A 17,333-nucleotide genomic window follows, 5' to 3' on the forward strand; every position below is an offset into this window, starting at 1 on the left:
CAGGAAAACTAGTACAGTATTAACATTACTTTGAATGTGACTGTTCAATATGATGCAGAATAACTGCTAATAATATAAAGCGTAAAACATCCTTTAACGTTCCTTGTGAGCAAGAGTTAATGATTTTCTTTTAACAATTTCAAAGCATTTACAAAACGAACAGAACGTCGGCCTATCGATTTGCTGCTTAATTTCAACATGTATTAAAGATGGTTATTTCTGTAGCGCTTGCCTAAAGTTTTAGGTTCCTCTGAGTAATGAACGCTCAGAGCAGAACATAAGCATGCAGAACGCATTCCAAGGGGCCCACGTTAACACACCAACTGAACTCTGAACCTTTCGAGTAAGCTCTGAGCTGACGTCTCTTTCCTGCAAGGAAACCGCATGTACAAATGGGGAAACGTTTCAGATGTAGGATGTGGATGTAGGCTAAACTGAAAAGAGTCCAATTTATAACCATAACCTTGCGACAAAACGCCTCTATTTATTGAGCTCCAGTCAATTATCATTCATCGTTTTTATAAAGTGAAAGCATGCACATGAATTTCAAAACAATCCTGACGCACTTCTGATCAATATGAATAGATTGAAGATTAACTTACTGCAGATAGTGAACGTACCTGCAACAGGGTATTTTTCAGCGAATTTGATCAGAGCCGCTTATTCAGATTTCCTCCTGGAAGCTAAGTGTCCCTGGAAAACGTTCCTAAGCGACGCGGGGAAGCAGTGCCAACTGTGCGGCCGGGGCTTGTTGTTCCTCACTGCTCCAGTGTTCTGAGCTCAGCGTGGAGCTGTTAGCATGTGCCCCGCCTCCCCAGTCTTCAAGCTGTACTTTCTTCCCGACAGTGTGAGTATGTCCAGAAACAACTGCATTAATTGCTAGAGATAGGTTACTTATTATATCAGAAATGCTTCACGAGAGCATATGATATTAAGGGGCATATCTATACTGTTTGCACCATATGGGCGTCATTTTTTTTACTCTAATTTGGTGCAAAACTAACTCCAGATTTATACTTTGGTGCTAGACCCGTCTAGCGCCAAATTTATAGAGTTAAAGTCTTTTTTTGGAAGTTGAGACCTACCTTGCCTTAATGAAATGCCAGGTAGGCGTTCCCGTGCAAAAAATGACTCTATGGCCTTAACGCCATATTTAGGGGAATATCTATACTCTGGGGCGTATTTATACTCTGCACCGAATTATCATCATTGTTTTTACTCTAATTCGGTGCAAAACTAACTCCATATTTATGCTTTGGTGCTAGACCCGTCTAGCACTAAGGCCCTGATATATACTTTTTTTGTGTCGCATTAACATCATTTTTTAAAGCAAAAGTGGCACAAACGTGCAAAATATTTGCCCTTATTTATATTTTTTGCTGCAAAACTGCACTAAAGAGTTTATCACCGGCGTGCACCATTTCTGTACCGCTTCTGTACATTTCTGTACACCAGCCGGGCACCATATTTATGGAATGGTGCAAGCCGGTGCAAAGGGTAGGCTGAAGTAAAAAAAAAAATGACTTTAGTCGGGTGGGGCTGGCGGTATAGAAGAAGAGGGTTTAGCACCAAAAAACGACTTTAGGCAGGTTAGAGTAAAAAAAAATGACTCTAACCAGCATAGCGTCATTTTATGGTGCTAAACCGACCATGCCACATGACTCCTGCCTTAGAAAAGGCAGGGGTAATGCCCACCACCCCAACGGCCAGCACAGAGGACAGGGGTCCCCTGGGCATGGCCATTGTACCCTGTGCCACGTATGGGGGACAATATCAGGGCCCCCTATGGCACTTTCAAAAATAAAATGCAATCTTACCTGTACTTACCTGGGATGGGGTCCCCCATCCTCCGCAGTCCCTCTGGTGTGGGTGGGGGTGCCCCTGGGGCCTGTAGAGGGCACCTGTGGGCTTATTCCATGGTGTTCCACAATGGAAATAGAGCTCTTGGCTGGCCTCACAGTTTGTGGATGCTTTTTCCATGTACTCAGCCATCATTGAATGTAGGCCAAGCATATAGTCCACAATGTCTTGTTTGGGCTTAATGAGAGGCCTCTCCCAGCCTTCCCTCACTAGACACAGTGGTCCCCTCACAGGATGACAAAACAGAAGGTCAAAGGGGGGAAAAACCTTATCCCTTCTGTGGCACTTCTCTGTAGGCGAAAAGCAAGCATGGTAGCAGGATATCCCATCTCTGCGTGCGTTGTTCAGGGAGACCCGCAATCATGCCTTTCATGGTTTTGTTGAATTTCTCAACTATACCATTTCCTTGTGAGTAATATGGGTAGTGAACTTATAAATCACTCCACATTCATTCCACATTGCCTTGAGGTATTCAGCTATGAAGTTACTACCTGTGTATGTTACTACCTCCTTAGGGAAGCCCACTCTAGAAAAGATACTGAGTAGTTCCCCGGCAACTGCAGAAGCAGTGCTAGCCCTAAGAGTATAGCTTTAGGGTACCTGGTGTCATGATCCAAAATCACCAGTATAAATCTATTCCCTTATGCTGTTGGAGTATCTAGGGGTCCAACAACTTCAACCGCTATCCTTTCAAACTACTGGAAGTGATTGTGGCTCCCTTTGAAAGGGTAGTCTTGATGAGTTGTCTTGGATACCCTAGTTTTGACCCAGTGGCCTGCCTTCTTTTCTAATTCTTAGGGAGAAACTGGACCTAGGTTTACCAGGTACTGATGCAATTTTTCAGAAACACAGCTACTTAACAAATGCTCTTTCAAAATAAGATTGTAAAGCCCATCATAGTCTTGCACCTGGTTCCCTTTTAACCAGCCACCCAGTATTTGGTCTGAGAAGTCAACAAAATCTACCAAGGATTGACTAGAGGTTTTTCTATTTTCAATTAACCAAATTCGGTACTCCTCAGTTGTGAGTCCAAAGCTCTCAATCATACTATACTTCATCCATAGGACTCAGCATCTTTTCCAGTCATTGTCAAGAGTCTATTCCTACACTTCACTGAAAACACCTCCCAGAGTAGAGAGCCCTAATACTTCTGACTGTGTGTCTTCATGGTACAAGCTCTCTCAAAGGCAGTGAACTATTTAGTGATCTCATCACCCTCTGAATATTTGAGGAGAATCCCTTTGGGAATCTTAGGGTTGCAAGCTTCTTTTTTCTCCTTATTTAAAATGTTGTTGCCACCAGAGATGGGTCCTAGGCCCATCTTATCTCTTTCTTTCTCTACAGCTAAGAGTCTAGACTTTAACTCTATCCTCTTAGCTAGCTTCTTGAGATCAGCATCTTCACTGTCTCTATCTCCTGGAGCACTATCAGAAGCACCTCCAGTGGTGTTATTCTCAGTAGCGTTGTGGATGGATTCCTCATCCCCAGCCACCTCCCCTTCTTCCTAACTCTCATGAGGATCCACTTTACTTGCCCTGGCTCTATCATGTACTGCCAGCAGCTGCTGCAGATGAGCCTGGGCCCATGGCACGCTTCCATGCTTGGCAGAGAGTCTTAAGTTGTGCAACCTTAAGATATTTGTAGGGCCCCAGGTTGAGCTCATGGGATGAACCTGCTGCCTCAGTCGTGGTTTAAAGTAGTTGGGACCTTTTTAGAACCTGAAAAAAATTCTAAGTGAAATCCTAAGGTCAAATTAATGAAAGTATTTTCAATTCCAAATAGTTTGGACAGGGGGGTCTCAACACAAGGCCCTAAAGCTATTTTTAAACTGATTAAAAACATGAAAAATTGGAAAAATGTTTCCTAACTAAAGACAATTTTAGATTCCTTAGTGGTATGCTTCATCAACGGAGTGGCACAGCAAATGTCAAGTCTTGCATCTCACCACTGCCATCAACGTAGGAAGCTGGCTCTTCATATGAAATATAGCAATTAGATATATTGTACAAAGATTCCATGGGTTCCCTCACTAGTGGTCAGGAGTGTGCCCTAGTAGTCCCAAGATGCTCTTTTTAGGAAGTAGTGTGGTCGAGCAGCTTTAGGCTTATCAGAGAGGAGTGTTAGACAGCTGTGCATGAGCACACAGTCAATGAACGAGACACATGACTTAAGAAAGAGATCCACACCACATTACAAAAATAATAGGTATATTTATATATGTTTTGGAATCAGAATCAATACTATCAGAGAAGTATGTTTTGCAAGAAAAATCTTTAAAGTTTTGAAAAGTCAACAGGGTGCTATTTCTGGAAGCTGCAATGCTGTCCTATGGAGGAGAAACAAAGATGGCAAAACAGGTACTGTACAGCAACTTACGAGGCAAATCTCCTAAGCTTTGGGTAAATATTGGACAAGGATCAGTACAACACCACATGTCACACTGAGCAGCACTGGGGCGGCCAGGGGCAGAGGTGTAGTACAGCATTGGGGCCCAATGTTTCTCTACGGGGATTAGTCCAATCAAAAAGGTGCTGCAGGTTAGGACTAGGGTTCCTTTGGGGGCGAGCCAACAAGTGGGTTCCAATCTTGAGATACTTAGGGATGAGGGGACACCTTCAGTCCTCTTCTCCATGGGCAATGGGCGATGGGTGCAGAGATGTCCTGAGGCATCTTGTTTTTCTCCACCAGAGCACTCGCAGTTGAGGGGGCCTGCATGCAGAGGATGCATGCGACACTGGAGGGTCCACAGTGGGCAAGTCAAAGGTGGGCTTTGTCTCTGGAGGGTTGGGGACCGTGTTAGCACTGTTGGACCACTTCAGCTCAGCCTAGGTGGCACAGGTGCAGTGGTGCTTTCAGGTGTTGGGCTCCTGTGTGCTGGAGTCCTCTCACATGTCTCGGGGTGCCTGCAAGATGCAGGGTAGCAACTCTACTGCTCCATAGGAGTTCCTGGGTCTTTGTTGAAGGGAGGAAGGCCTGCTGGGCCTTTAGAGGCACAGCAACTTGCAGGATGAGTTGACTTTGGCGTAAATCGGCTGGAACAGCAGACAGGCTGGCAGAGCTGAGGCAAAGTCAGGTGCCTCTTCTTTGGGCTTTGCTTTTTCAGCTCTTGAATGTCCTCCTTCATAAGTTAGCAGAAGTCAGATTTCCTGGTGCCAGGGGTTCCCCTTAATACTGAATTTAGAGGCATTTATGGGAGTGTCGGGTAGCAGACAATGGGCAACCTACACCTGGGGTCACTACATCCCCCACATGATCACTTCCGGTGGGAAGTGGGTATAACCCTGTCCCAGAGTTCCTAAATCTGCCAGCACAGAGATGGCAGATTTCTAAATGTCGCATTCACATCAAGCAGGTTAATGTACCGATGGGACTGACGCGAGGGCTGGACATACTTCTCTGAACACTAAATCTCCAGCCTGTCCCAGTGCCAAATGAGCCCTGGGACAGGGGGGTCAGCATCTTTCCTGTAAGTGAAGCCAGATCTACATACCAAGGGTGGTGGCCTTCTTTGAAAACCTCTGCCTTGAAATGCAGTTTCGCAAGACATCCTGTTGGGTGGGGATGTGTAAACATCTCTCTCAGTGCAAGCCTTTTTAACCCCTTCGCTGCCAGGCCTTTTCCCCCTCCTGTGCCAGGCCTTTTTTTTGCCTATTCGGGGCAGTTCGCGCTTAGGCCCTCATAACTTTTTGTCCACATAAGCTAACCAAGCCAAATTTGCGTCCTTTTTTTCCAACATCCTAGGGATTCTAAAGGTACCCAGACTTTGTGGGTTCCCCTGAAGGAGGCCAAGAAATTGGCCAAAATACAGTGAAATTTTCGTTTTTTTCAAAAAAATTGGAAAAAGTGGCTGCAGAAGGAGGCTTGTGGTTTTTCCCCTGAAAATGGCATCAACAAAGGGTTTGTGGTGCTAAACTCAGCAGCTTCCCAGCTTTCAGGAACAGGCAGACTTGAATCAGAAAACCCAATTTTTCAACACAATTGTGGCATTTTACTGGGGCATACCCCATTTGTGCAATTTTTTGTGCTTTCAGCCTCCTTCCAGTCAGTGACAGGAATGGTCATGAAACCAATGCTGGATCCCAGAAACCTAAACATTTCTGAAAAGTAGACAAAATTCTGAATTCAGCAAGGGGTCATTTGTGTAGATCCTACAAGGGTTTCCTACAGAAAATAACAGCTGAAAAAGAAAAATATTGAAATTGAGGTGAAAAAAACATAAATTTTTCTCTACGTTTTACTCTGTAACTTTTCCCTGCAATGTCAGATTATCGAAAGCAATATACCGTTACGTCTGCTGGACTCCTCTGGTTGCGGGGATATATAGGGTTTGTAGGTTCATCAAGAACCCGAGGAACCCAGAGCCAATAAATGAGCTGCACCCTGCAGTGCGTTTTCATTCTATACCGGGTATACAGCAATTCATTTGCTGAAATATAAGGAGTAAAAAATTGCTATCAAGAAAACCTTTGCATTTCCAAAAAGGGCACAAGATAAGGTGTTGAGGAGCAGTGGTTATTTGCACATCTCTGAATTCCGGGGTGACCATAGTAGCACGTGAATTACAGGGAATTTCTCAAATAGATGTCTTTTTTACACACACTCCTATATTTGGAAGGAAAAAATGTAGAGAAAGACAAGGGGCAATAGTACTTGTTTTGCTAATCTATGTTCCCCCAAGTCTCCCGATAAAAATGGTACCTCACTTGTGTGGGTAGGCCTAGCGCCCGCGACAGGATATGCCCCAAAACACAACGTGGACACATCACAGAAAACAGAGCTGTTTTTAGCAAAGTGACTACCTGTAGATTTTGGCCTCTAGCTCAGCCGCCACCTAGGGAAACCTACCAAACCTGTGCATTTCTGAAAACTAGAGACCTAGGGGAATCCAAGGAGGGGTGACTTGTGTGGCTCGGACCAGGTTCTGTTACCCAGAATCCTTTGCAAACCTCAAAATTTAGCTAAAAAAACACATGTTCCACACATTTCTGTGGCAGAAAGTTCTGGAATCTGAGAGGAGCCACAAATTTCCTTCCACCCAGCGTTCCCCCACGTCTCCCGATAAAAACGATACCTCACTTGTGTGGGTAGGCCTAGCGCCCGCGACAGGATATGCCCCAAAACACAACGTGGACATATCACAGAAAACAGAGCTGTTTTTAGCAAAGTGACTACCTGTAGATTTTGGCCTCTAGCTCAGCCGCCACCTAGGGAAACCTACCAAACCTGTCCATTTCTGAAAACTAGAGACCATGGGGAATCCAAGGTGGGGTGACTGGCGGGGCTCGGACCTGGTTCTGTTACCCAGAATCCTTTGCAAACCTAAAAAATTGGCTAAAAAAACACATGTTCCTCACATTTCTGTTGCAGAAAGTTCTGGAATCTGAGAGGAGCCACAAATTTCCTTCCACCCAGCGTTCCCCCACGTCTCCCGATAAAAATGATACCTCACTTGCATGGGTAGGCCTAGCGCCCGCGACAAGATATGCCCCAAAACACAACGTGGACATATCTCAGAAAACAGAGCTGTTTTTAGCAAAGTGACTACCTGTAGATTTTGGCCTCTAGCTCAGCCGCCACCTAGGGAAACCTACCAAACCTGTACATTTCTGAAAACTAGAGACCTAGGGGAATCCAAGGAGGGGTGACTGGCGGGGCTCGGACCTGGTTCTGTTACCCAGAATCCTTTGCAAACCTAAAAAATTGGCTAAAAAAACACATGTTCCTCACATTTCTGTGGCAGAAAGTTCTGGAATCTGAGAGGAGCCACAAATTTCCTTCCACCCAGCGTTCCCCCACGTCTCCCGATAAAAATGATACCTCACTTGCGTGGGTAGGCCTAGCGCCCGCGACAGGATATGCCCCAAAACACAACGTGGACATATCACAGAAAACAGAGCTGTTTTTAGCAAAGTGACTACCTGTAGATTTTGGCCTCTAGCTCAGCCGCCACCTAGGGAAACCTACCAAACCTGTACATTTCTGAAAACTAGAGACCATGGTGAATCCAAGGTGGGGTGACTGGCGGGGCTCGGACCTGGTTCTGTTACCCAGAATCCTTTGCAAACCTAAAAAATTGGCTAAAAAAACACATGTTCCTCACATTTCTGTTGCAGAAAGTTCTGGAATCTGAGAGGAGCCACAAATTTCCTTCCACCCAGCGTTCCCCCACGTCTCCCGATAAAAATGATACCTCACTTGCGTGGGTAGGCCTAGCGCCCGCGACAAGATATGCCCCAAAACACAACGTGGACATATCACAGAAAACAGAGCTGTTTTTAGCAAAGTGACTACCTGTAGATTTTGGCCTCTAGCTCAGCCGCCACCTAGGGAAACCTACCAAACCTGTACATTTCTGAAAACTAGAGACCTCGGGGAATCCAAGGAGGGGTGACTGGCGGGGCTCGGACCTGGTTCTGTTACCCAGAATCCTTTGCAAACCTAAAAAATTGGCTAAAAAAACACATGTTCCTCACATTTCTGTGGCAGAAAGTTCTGGAATCTGAGAGGAGCCACAAATTTCCTTCCACCCAGCGTTCCCCCACGTCTCCCGATAAAAATGATACCTCACTTGCGTGGGTAGGCCTAGCGCCCGCGACAGGATATGCCCCAAAACACAACGTGGACATATCACAGAAAACAGAGCTGTTTTTAGCAAAGTGACTACCTGTAGATTTTGGCCTCTAGCTCAGCCGCCACCTAGGGAAACCTACCAAACCTGTACATTTCTGAAAACTAGAGACCTAGGGGAATCCAAGGAGGGGTGACTGGCGGGGCTCGGACCTGGTTCTGTTACCCAGAATCCTTTGCAAACCTCAAAATTTGGCCAAAAAAACACTTTTTCCTCTCATTTCTGTGGCAGAAAGTTCTGGAATCTGAGAGGAGCCACAAATTTCCTTCCACCCACCATTCCCCCAAGTCTCCCGATAAAAATGATACCTCACTTGTGTGGGTGGGCCAGGTGCCTGCAACAGAATAAGGCCCAAAACCTGAAGAGATAGAAGGGAGAGGTATTTTTGCAATATATCATTTTGATGTGTGCACATACGTCCGTGATGTGCCAAACACTAAAATAGTGAAAAGAAACACACTTAGGTTATGTGAAGAAGACCCCTCACCCACCAACCAAGTTGGTGGCATGCTTCATCATCGGGGTCCCACCCGAGGCACCTAGCGTGTCACAGGTGTGCTGCGACGCCTGATTACAGCGGAGCAGGTTTTGTCATTTTTTACAACACATACTGGTTGGATTTGGCACGAGGGTGAGTGATGGTTCAGTGGATCAAATTTTATTAACAAGAGATTTCACAAAAATGAAATGCACTGCTAATAACTGAAAGGCAAAAAAGTGAACCAATGACTCACAGCTCGTGAGCTGTAAAGCCGCGACAAGGCACCAACCGCTTTACAGTCCATTCACACACCTTTCATACATGACACGCACAAGACCATTCACACCGCCAGCCACGGGCCCAGCACATTACAACACTCACATCGACAGACCGCGCCACTCAAGGGCCCATCACTTACATACGCCCACATGCCTGATACAAGAATCACACCAGCTGATGGGAGTGTGGACTGCCGTTTGGCTGGCACCGCCAGCCAAGCGCCACCCCACGCACACCGCCAGCCAAGCGCCACCCCACGCACACCGCCAGCCAAGCGCCACCCCACGCACACCGCAATCACTTTTTTTAATTTATAAACAACAAATAAACTACTAATTATAAAATAGGCACTAAACTACAAACACAAAACCTCAAACTAAATACACGACAGATGCCAACCGTGAAACATATGAAAATATAAAACAGACAGCTTACGCTCACGGTATTTCCCAAAAGTTTTTCCTTGTGTGGTAACTTCTAAAACAGCTGGGCACACACAGCCCAGGCTTTGAAGGGCATTCGGGGCAGTACATCCGGCTCTCCCTCCGGATTGATCTCCGGGCACATACTCTACATTTCTTTGTGGGCATGTCTTTTTTGGGAGTGGGAGGAATGTGATCTGGAAAGTGCCGATCTTTCAATCTAGCCACATCCTCCACCACTTCTACTCTAGGAACTCTTGCCGGTTCCACCACAATAAGGCTTTCTATCACCGACTCCTGAAATTTAACAAAAGTCATCCTTGACTCAGGTGAACAATCCTTGTATACAACAAAGGCATTAAAAGTTGCCAAATGAAATAAATGTAGGGCCAACTTTTTATACCACACATACGACTTACGAAGAGCAGTGTAAGGTTCCAACCTCTGATCTACTCTATCAACACCACCCATGTGCCTATTGTAGTCCAAAATGCACGCAGGTTTGCGCACTTCCGCAACCTGACCCCAAACAGCCACAGGGGAAGTACTCTCATCGTGGATGGTCGATAGCATGTACACATCCCTCCTGTCTGAAAATTTCATAGCTAACAGCTCATTATTCCGCAAGGCACTGCACTGTCCCCTCTCAAGTTTTTTACAGACAAGCTCCCTTGGATAGCCTTTGCGGTTAGAACGGATTGTGCCACAAGCAACAGTGTCCACCCTAAACAACTCCTTGAACAACTGCACTCCAGTGTAGAAATTATCTACGTACAAATGGTGACCTTTGTTAAACAGCCGTCTAGCAAGTTCCCACACAATTTTTCCGCTAACTCCAAAAGTGGCCGGACAACCAGGAGGGTCAATACTGGAATCCCTACCAGTGTAGACCCGGAAATTATAAACATATCCTGTACTGCTTTCTGACAGCAGATACAATTTAATCCCATACCGTGCCCTCTTACTAGGGATGTACTGCTTAAAAACTAAACGCCCCTTGAAAAGGACCAAAGACTCGTCCACACTTATCTCTTTGCCTGGAACATAGACCTCTGAAAACCGATCCACAAAATGATCAAGGACAGGCCTAATCTTAAAAAGGCGGTCACAATCAGGGTGATCTCGTGGCAAGGCTAAAGCATTGTCTACAAAATGCAGCATACGAAGAAGAAGCAAATACCGATTACGTGTCATAGTTGCAGGAAATATAGCAGTTGCCATCAAGGGACTAGTAGACCAATAAGAAGCCAGTGACGGCTTCCTGATCAACCCCATCAAAAAAGTCAAACCTAAAAACCTTTTCATCTCTTCCAGATATGTGGGAACCCAATGAGTAGCTCTAGACTGAGGCTTAAGTCTGGCAGCGTTGTCCCGCAAATATTGCTCTGCATACACATTTGTCTGCTCCACAATCTCTTCCAAAAATACATCGTCCATAAACAAGTGAAAGAATTGGACAGGCAGAAAGTTTTCCGTATTAACTCTACACCCTGGGAGACCAGTAAATGCAGGTAACTGTGGCTGCTCCATGTTTGGGGCAATCCAGGTGTCAGGTCTTCCAATGGGAAACCCTGCAGCCCCAGGCTGCTGCACTCTTGGCACATCAATGTCCTCCTCTAACACAGGCCCTTCATCTGCACTGAGAGTAGCTTCCTCATCAGAAGAATGCTCTTGGACAGAAAACTCACTTCCAGAATCTCCTGCTTCCTCCTCTGCCTCAGATGCAGAGTCAGTGTCGTAATCATGGTCTGAAGACGACTCAAAGAGCATGCGAACAACCTGCTGAGCGGTCACTTTGCGGCTAGCCATGATCCTAACAACAAATGGATTGCCAACAACAACTAGCACTAAAATAAGTAATGAACAAAGTGTAGCTTTATCACAAAGAGTTATGTACTACAAAAAACTATACCACACAGTTGCCTGAAATAGCTACTCACCAAGCAACTACTCTGCAATCACCAATGATATCCCACTAAAAAGAAAAAAGAAAAAAGCAATTTAGACATATGACAACACAAACACCACTGTGCTCAAATCTAAGGACAATGTCAAACACACAATACTGCATTTAGTACACCACCTACAAACATGTCAACAATACTCCTTTGGAGTAAATTGCGTTCACTTACCTAAAACATGCAACTATGCAAACCACTGGACAACTACTGCCAAAACCTCAAAGATCCACAGCAAAGGAAGCAAAAGCGTTGAACTAGAAGAAAAAGAAGAAATAAATTGTTATAATCACAAATACAAATACTTTGCCAGTTGACAAACACCCCACCACCAAGAACTTAGAAGTTGTCCCTGGTACCTAAGTGGATCCTGCCCCCCTCGGGGTAGATGGGCGTAAAAGAATTGGCCAATCGGACCCCAAGGGGGGCAGAAATGGGCAACACCTCTGTGCCCCCTTTCAGGGGGCGACCCTTCCCCAAGGGGTCGCCCCCAAAAACACACACAAAAAACGATATCCCTGGTGTCTAGTGGTTTTCGCCCCCCCCTGGGGGCAGATCCGCCGAAAAAACGGCCGATCTGCCCCCAGGGGGGGGCGAAATACAAATAAAAATTGCCCCGGGGGGGGGGGCGACCCTTGCCCAAGGGGTCGCCCCCAAAAACAAACATAAAAAAATATATCCCTGGTGTCTAGTGGTTTTCGCCCCCCCCTGGGGGCAGATCCGCCGAAAAATCTGCGAATCTGCCCCCAGGGGGGGCGAAATACAAATAAAAATTGCCCCCGGGGGGGGGGCGACCCTTGCCCAAGGGTTCGCCCCCAAAAACACACACAAAAAACGATATCCCTGGTGTCTAGTGGTTTTCGCCCCCCCCTGGGGGCAGATCCGCCGAAAAAACGGCCGATCTGCCCCCAGGGGGGGGCGAAATACAAATAAAAATTGCCCCCGGGGGGGGCGACCCTTGCCCAAGGGGTCGCCCCCAAAAACAAACATAAAACAATACATCCCTGGTGTCTAGTGGTTTTCGCCCCCCCCCTGGGAGCAGATCCGCCGAAAAAACGGCCGATCTGCCCCCAGGGGGGGGGGCGAAATCCAAATAAAAATTGCCCCCGGGGGGGGCGACCCTTGCCCAAGGGGTCGCCCCCAAATTTAGTCAAACAGAAAATCCCTGGTGGCTAGTGGAGATTCCTGCTCCACGATCGCGGGCCCTGCCCGCGATCGTGGAGCAGGAATCTTGAGAAAACAGACACAGGGGGAAAGGAAAAACCCTTTCCTTTCCCCCCATGTCTGTTTTCTCAAACCCCCCGCCCCCCAAAAACGGAGAGGACTCACCTTAGAGCTCCTGCTCCAAAGACGCGCTGGAAGCAAATGGCTTCCAGCGCGCCGGCAACACTCGATGACGTCAGCGCGCTGAGCGCGCGCTGACGTTATCGGATTGCCGTGGGGGGGGCGGGGGTGGAAGGGGAAGGTCTTCCCCTTCCATCCCCGCCTGGGGGGGGAAGGGGGGTGCACGGGGGGCGCGCTAGCGCGCCCCCAAGTTCCCCTGTGCCATGGACGAGATGATCTCGTCCAAGGCACAGGGGAACTGTAGCCTTGGACGAGATCATCTCGTCCAAGGCACAGAACAGGTTAATGACCGCCCAAGAGAAAAGGTTCTTTTTTGGGAAATCCATCATGTAGCTAAGAAATCCGTATTGACCAGTGTCCTGGACATATACTTAAAATGGCTTATCTGTACAATCACTATGTCTAAGATTCGACAAAGACATAGCAGACATGCCCTCACATGTAATACAATGCACCCTGCCTTAGGGCGGAAATGCCTGCTGTAGGGGTGACTTACATTTATTATATGGAGTGCTGGGGACATGGCACACAGGCTGTGTGCCATGTCATGTTTTCACTTTTGGCTGCATCAAGACAAGCAGTCTGCAATGGCAGTCTGCATGTGCTAGATGAGGTGTCCCTGAGGGTGGCACAATATATACTGCAGGTCTTCGGGACCCTCTTTCATATCCATGGTCTAGGTACCAGGGGTACCATTCACTAAGGACTTGGAGGGGGCCCAAAGGTTTTGTCAGCTGGGAAACAATTGCACAGTTTTAGGGAAGGAGATCTGGCATTGGGGACCATGTTGGCAGAAACCCAGTGCACTTTCAGGCAAAACTGCATCCAATACGAGGCAAAAAGTGGGGGTGACCATGTCAAAAAGGTGCACTTTCCTATAATGGAAAGTGAAACTGTATCAGCACATCACAGCTTCTCTGTGTACTCTTGCTTAACATAGGACTCATGGACCATGAGGAGTAGCTGTAGCAGTTTGATGTCAGAGTTCTCTGAGAGTTGTGGGTCCCTGGTTCAAGGCATAGGTTAGTCGGCAGACACATTCTACCTCAAGCAAATGCCCTAAACACTTGGAGGCCACAGGTGGACAAATGGTCTGGTGCACCTCAGAGGAGAGGGACAATCAGCAGGGTTTGAATAGATGTGCCCGAAAGAGCTGGATGCAGAGACAAACGTCTCAGTAGAGTGGGTAAAACAGCAATCATTTTGACAGTGCCATGAGACATGAATAGAAGCCTCTGTTGGAATAACATTACGGGCCTGATTCACAAACGCAAGCTTACATTGTTGGGTAAGTTTGCGATCGTTTGCTATTCACAAAGGTATTACACTAGTGGCGTCTTCACGAGTGCAGAGTCTCTGCACATAAGAAGATAGGACTGTCTTATTAATTATTTGACCAACAGCAGAGTTTGCTAACTTACCCGATGAAGAAATGCTTCCAGAGCGCCCTCCTCTCTCCCAGTCAACCGCTGCATTTACGGGTGTCAATAAAACAATGCACTTCCAATAAATGAATTCATGTTTCACCATCTGTACCTTGCGATGGAAGGACTAGTTTGGAGGCCTCATCGGTGTTGTGCTATGCATAAAGTTACAAGTCATGAACATGAACAATAGGTACAATCAATGGATGTTTGCTGAATGTGTGTTGTTAACGTGTGTTTCTTGCCGCAACCAATTGCCATCTCTCTGTGTATGACTAGTTTGAGCCATGTGTATCTGTGAAAGCTCTTTCTAGCTAGACCTAATGAGAGTTAGAATGTTAACCCTACAAATTAATTTAGTTTTGTTTCTATAATGTTAAGTACTGATAATGTTGATTTACCGCTTGCCAAATGGTGCTGCTCAAAACAAATATATCACAATGGGTGATATTAATAATGCATCTCCTTTTAAAATAACAGATACTTAGGCAATTGGGTACTGGTAAAATAATTAGTGCCATACTTCAGGAAAACTAGTACAGTATTAACATTACTTTTAATGTGACTGTTCAATATGATGCAGAATAACTGCTAATAATATAAAGCGTAAAACATCCTTTAACGTTCCTTGTGAGCAAGAGTTAATGATTTTCTTTTAACAATTTCAAAGCATTTACAAAACGAACAGAACGTCGGCCTATCGATTTGCTGCTTAATTTCAACATGTATTAAAGATGGTTATTTCTGTAGCGCTTGCCTAAAGTTTTAGGTTCCTCTGAGTAATGAACGCTCAGAGCAGAACATAAGCATGCAGAACGCATTCCAAGGGGCCCACGTTAACACACCAACTGAACTCTGAACCTTTCGAGTAAGCTCTGAGCTGACGTCTCTTTCCTGCAAGGAAACCGCATGTACAAATGGGGAAACGTTTCAGATGTAGGATGTGGATGTAGGCTAAACTGAAAAGAGTCCAATTTATAACCATAACCTTGCGACAAAACGCCTCTATTTATTGAGCTCCAGTCAATTATCATTCATCGTTTTTATAAAGTGAAAGCATGCACATGAATTTCAAAACAATCCTGACGCACTTCTGATCAATATGAATAGATTGAAGATTAATTTACTGCAAATAGTGAACGTACCTGCAACAGGGTATTTTTCAGCGAATTTTATCAGAGCCGCTAATTCAGATTTCCTCCTGGAAGCTAAGTGTCGCTGGAAAACGTTCCTAAGCGACGCGGGGAAGCAGTGCCAACTGTGCGGCCGGGGCTTGTTGTTCCTCACTGCTCCAGTGTTCTGAGCTCAGCGTGGAGCTGTTAGCATGTCCCCCGCCTCCCCAGTCTTCAAGCTGTACTTTCTTCCCGACAGTGTGAGTATGTCCAGAAACAACTGCATTAATTGCTAGAGATAGGTTACCTAATATGTCAGAAATACTTCACGAGAGCGTATGATATTAAGGGGCATATTTATACTCTGTTTGCACAGAATTGGCGTCATTTTTTTTACTCTAATTCGGTGCAAATCTCTCTCCATATTTATACTTTGGTGCTAGACCCGTCTAGCGCCAAATTTATGAAGTTAAAGTCATTTTTTGGAAGTTGAGACCTACCTTGCCTTAATGAGATGAAAGGTAGGCGTTGCCGTGCAAAAACGCAAAAGTGGCACAAACTTCCAAAATTCAATTATATTTTGTAAATTTATGCTGCTTTTGCGTATAAATATGGGCCATAGTAATTTTGGGACTTTAATCCCTTTGCTGTCAGGCTGTTTCCCCCTCCTGTGCCAGGCTTTTTTTTGGCTATTTGAGGCAGTTCGCGCTTAGGCCCTCATAACTTTTTGTCCACATAAGCTAGCCAAGCCAAATTTGTGTCCTTTTTTTTCCAACATCCTAGGGATTCTAGAGGTACCCAGACTTTGTTGGTTCCCCTGAAGGAGGCCAAGAAAATAGCCAAAATACAGTGAACATTTAGTTTTTTTCAAACAAATGGGAAAAGTGGCTGCAAAGAAGGCTTGTGGTTTTTTCCCTGAAAATGGCATCAACAAAGGGTTTACAGTGCTAAAATCACCGGCTTCCCAGCTTTCAGGAACAGGCAGACTTGAATCAGAAAACCCAATTTTTCAACACAAATTTGGCATTTTACTGGGACATACCCCATTTTTACAATTTATTGTGCTTTCAGCCTCCTTCCAGTCAGTGACAGAAATGGGCATGAAACCAATGCTGGATCCCAGAAACCTAAACATTTCTGGAAAGTAGACAAAATCCTGAATTCAGCAAGGGGTAATTTGTGTAGATCCTACAAGGGTTTCCTACAGAAAATAACAACTGAAAAAAAAAATATTGAAATTGAGGTAAAAAAACAGCAATTTTTCTCTATGTTTTACTCTGTAACTTTTTCCTGCAATGTCAGATTTTTTAAAGCAATATACCGTTACATCTGCTGGACTTTTCTGGTTGCGGGGATATATAGGGCTTGTAGGTTCATCAAGAACCCTAGGTACCCAGAGCCAATAAATGAGCTGCACCCTGCAGTGGGTTTTCATTCTATACCGGAGATACAGCAATTCATTTGCTAAAATATAAAGAGTGAAAAATAGCTATCAAGAAAACCTTTGTATTTCCAAAATGGGCACAAGATAAGGTGTTGAGGAGCAGTGGTTATTTGCACATCTCTGAATGCCGGGGTGACCATACTAGCATGTGAATCACAGGGCATTTCTCAAATAGACGTCTTTTTTACACACTCTCTTATATTTGGAAGGAAAAAATGTAGAGAAAGACAAGGGGCAATTACATTTGTTTTGCTATTCTATGTTCCCCCAAGTCTCCCGATAAAAATAATACCTCACTTGTGTGGGTACACCTAGCGCCCGCGACAGGAAATGCCCCAAAACACAACGTGGACACATCACATTTTTTGACAGAAAACAGAG

At 45.5% G+C, this 17,333-nt stretch overlaps 1 protein-coding gene across 6 annotated transcripts in view; it reads right to left on the minus strand.

Moving 5' to 3' along the window:
• The window catches only part of LOC138296535 (isoaspartyl peptidase/L-asparaginase-like), a 1,292,011-nt gene extending 1,276,321 nt beyond the window's left edge, over nucleotides 1–15,690 (minus strand). For 3 of the 6 annotated variants that reach the window (XM_069235749.1, XM_069235751.1, XM_069235754.1), the window contains exon 1: nucleotides 621–756. The gene's annotated coding sequence lies outside the window, so the exon portion shown is untranslated. Of the gene's footprint in view, nucleotides 1–602; nucleotides 757–15,523 lie in introns of those variants that run through there. The other 3 variants (XM_069235752.1, XM_069235750.1, XM_069235753.1) reach the window with 3 other exon arrangements.
• Nucleotides 15,691–17,333: the final 1,643 nt, after the last annotated feature.

The sequence above is a fragment of the Pleurodeles waltl genome, chromosome 5 (genome assembly GCF_031143425.1).
Source record: "Pleurodeles waltl isolate 20211129_DDA chromosome 5, aPleWal1.hap1.20221129, whole genome shotgun sequence".
In the NCBI taxonomy this organism is placed as follows: domain Eukaryota; kingdom Metazoa; phylum Chordata; class Amphibia; order Caudata; family Salamandridae; genus Pleurodeles; species Pleurodeles waltl.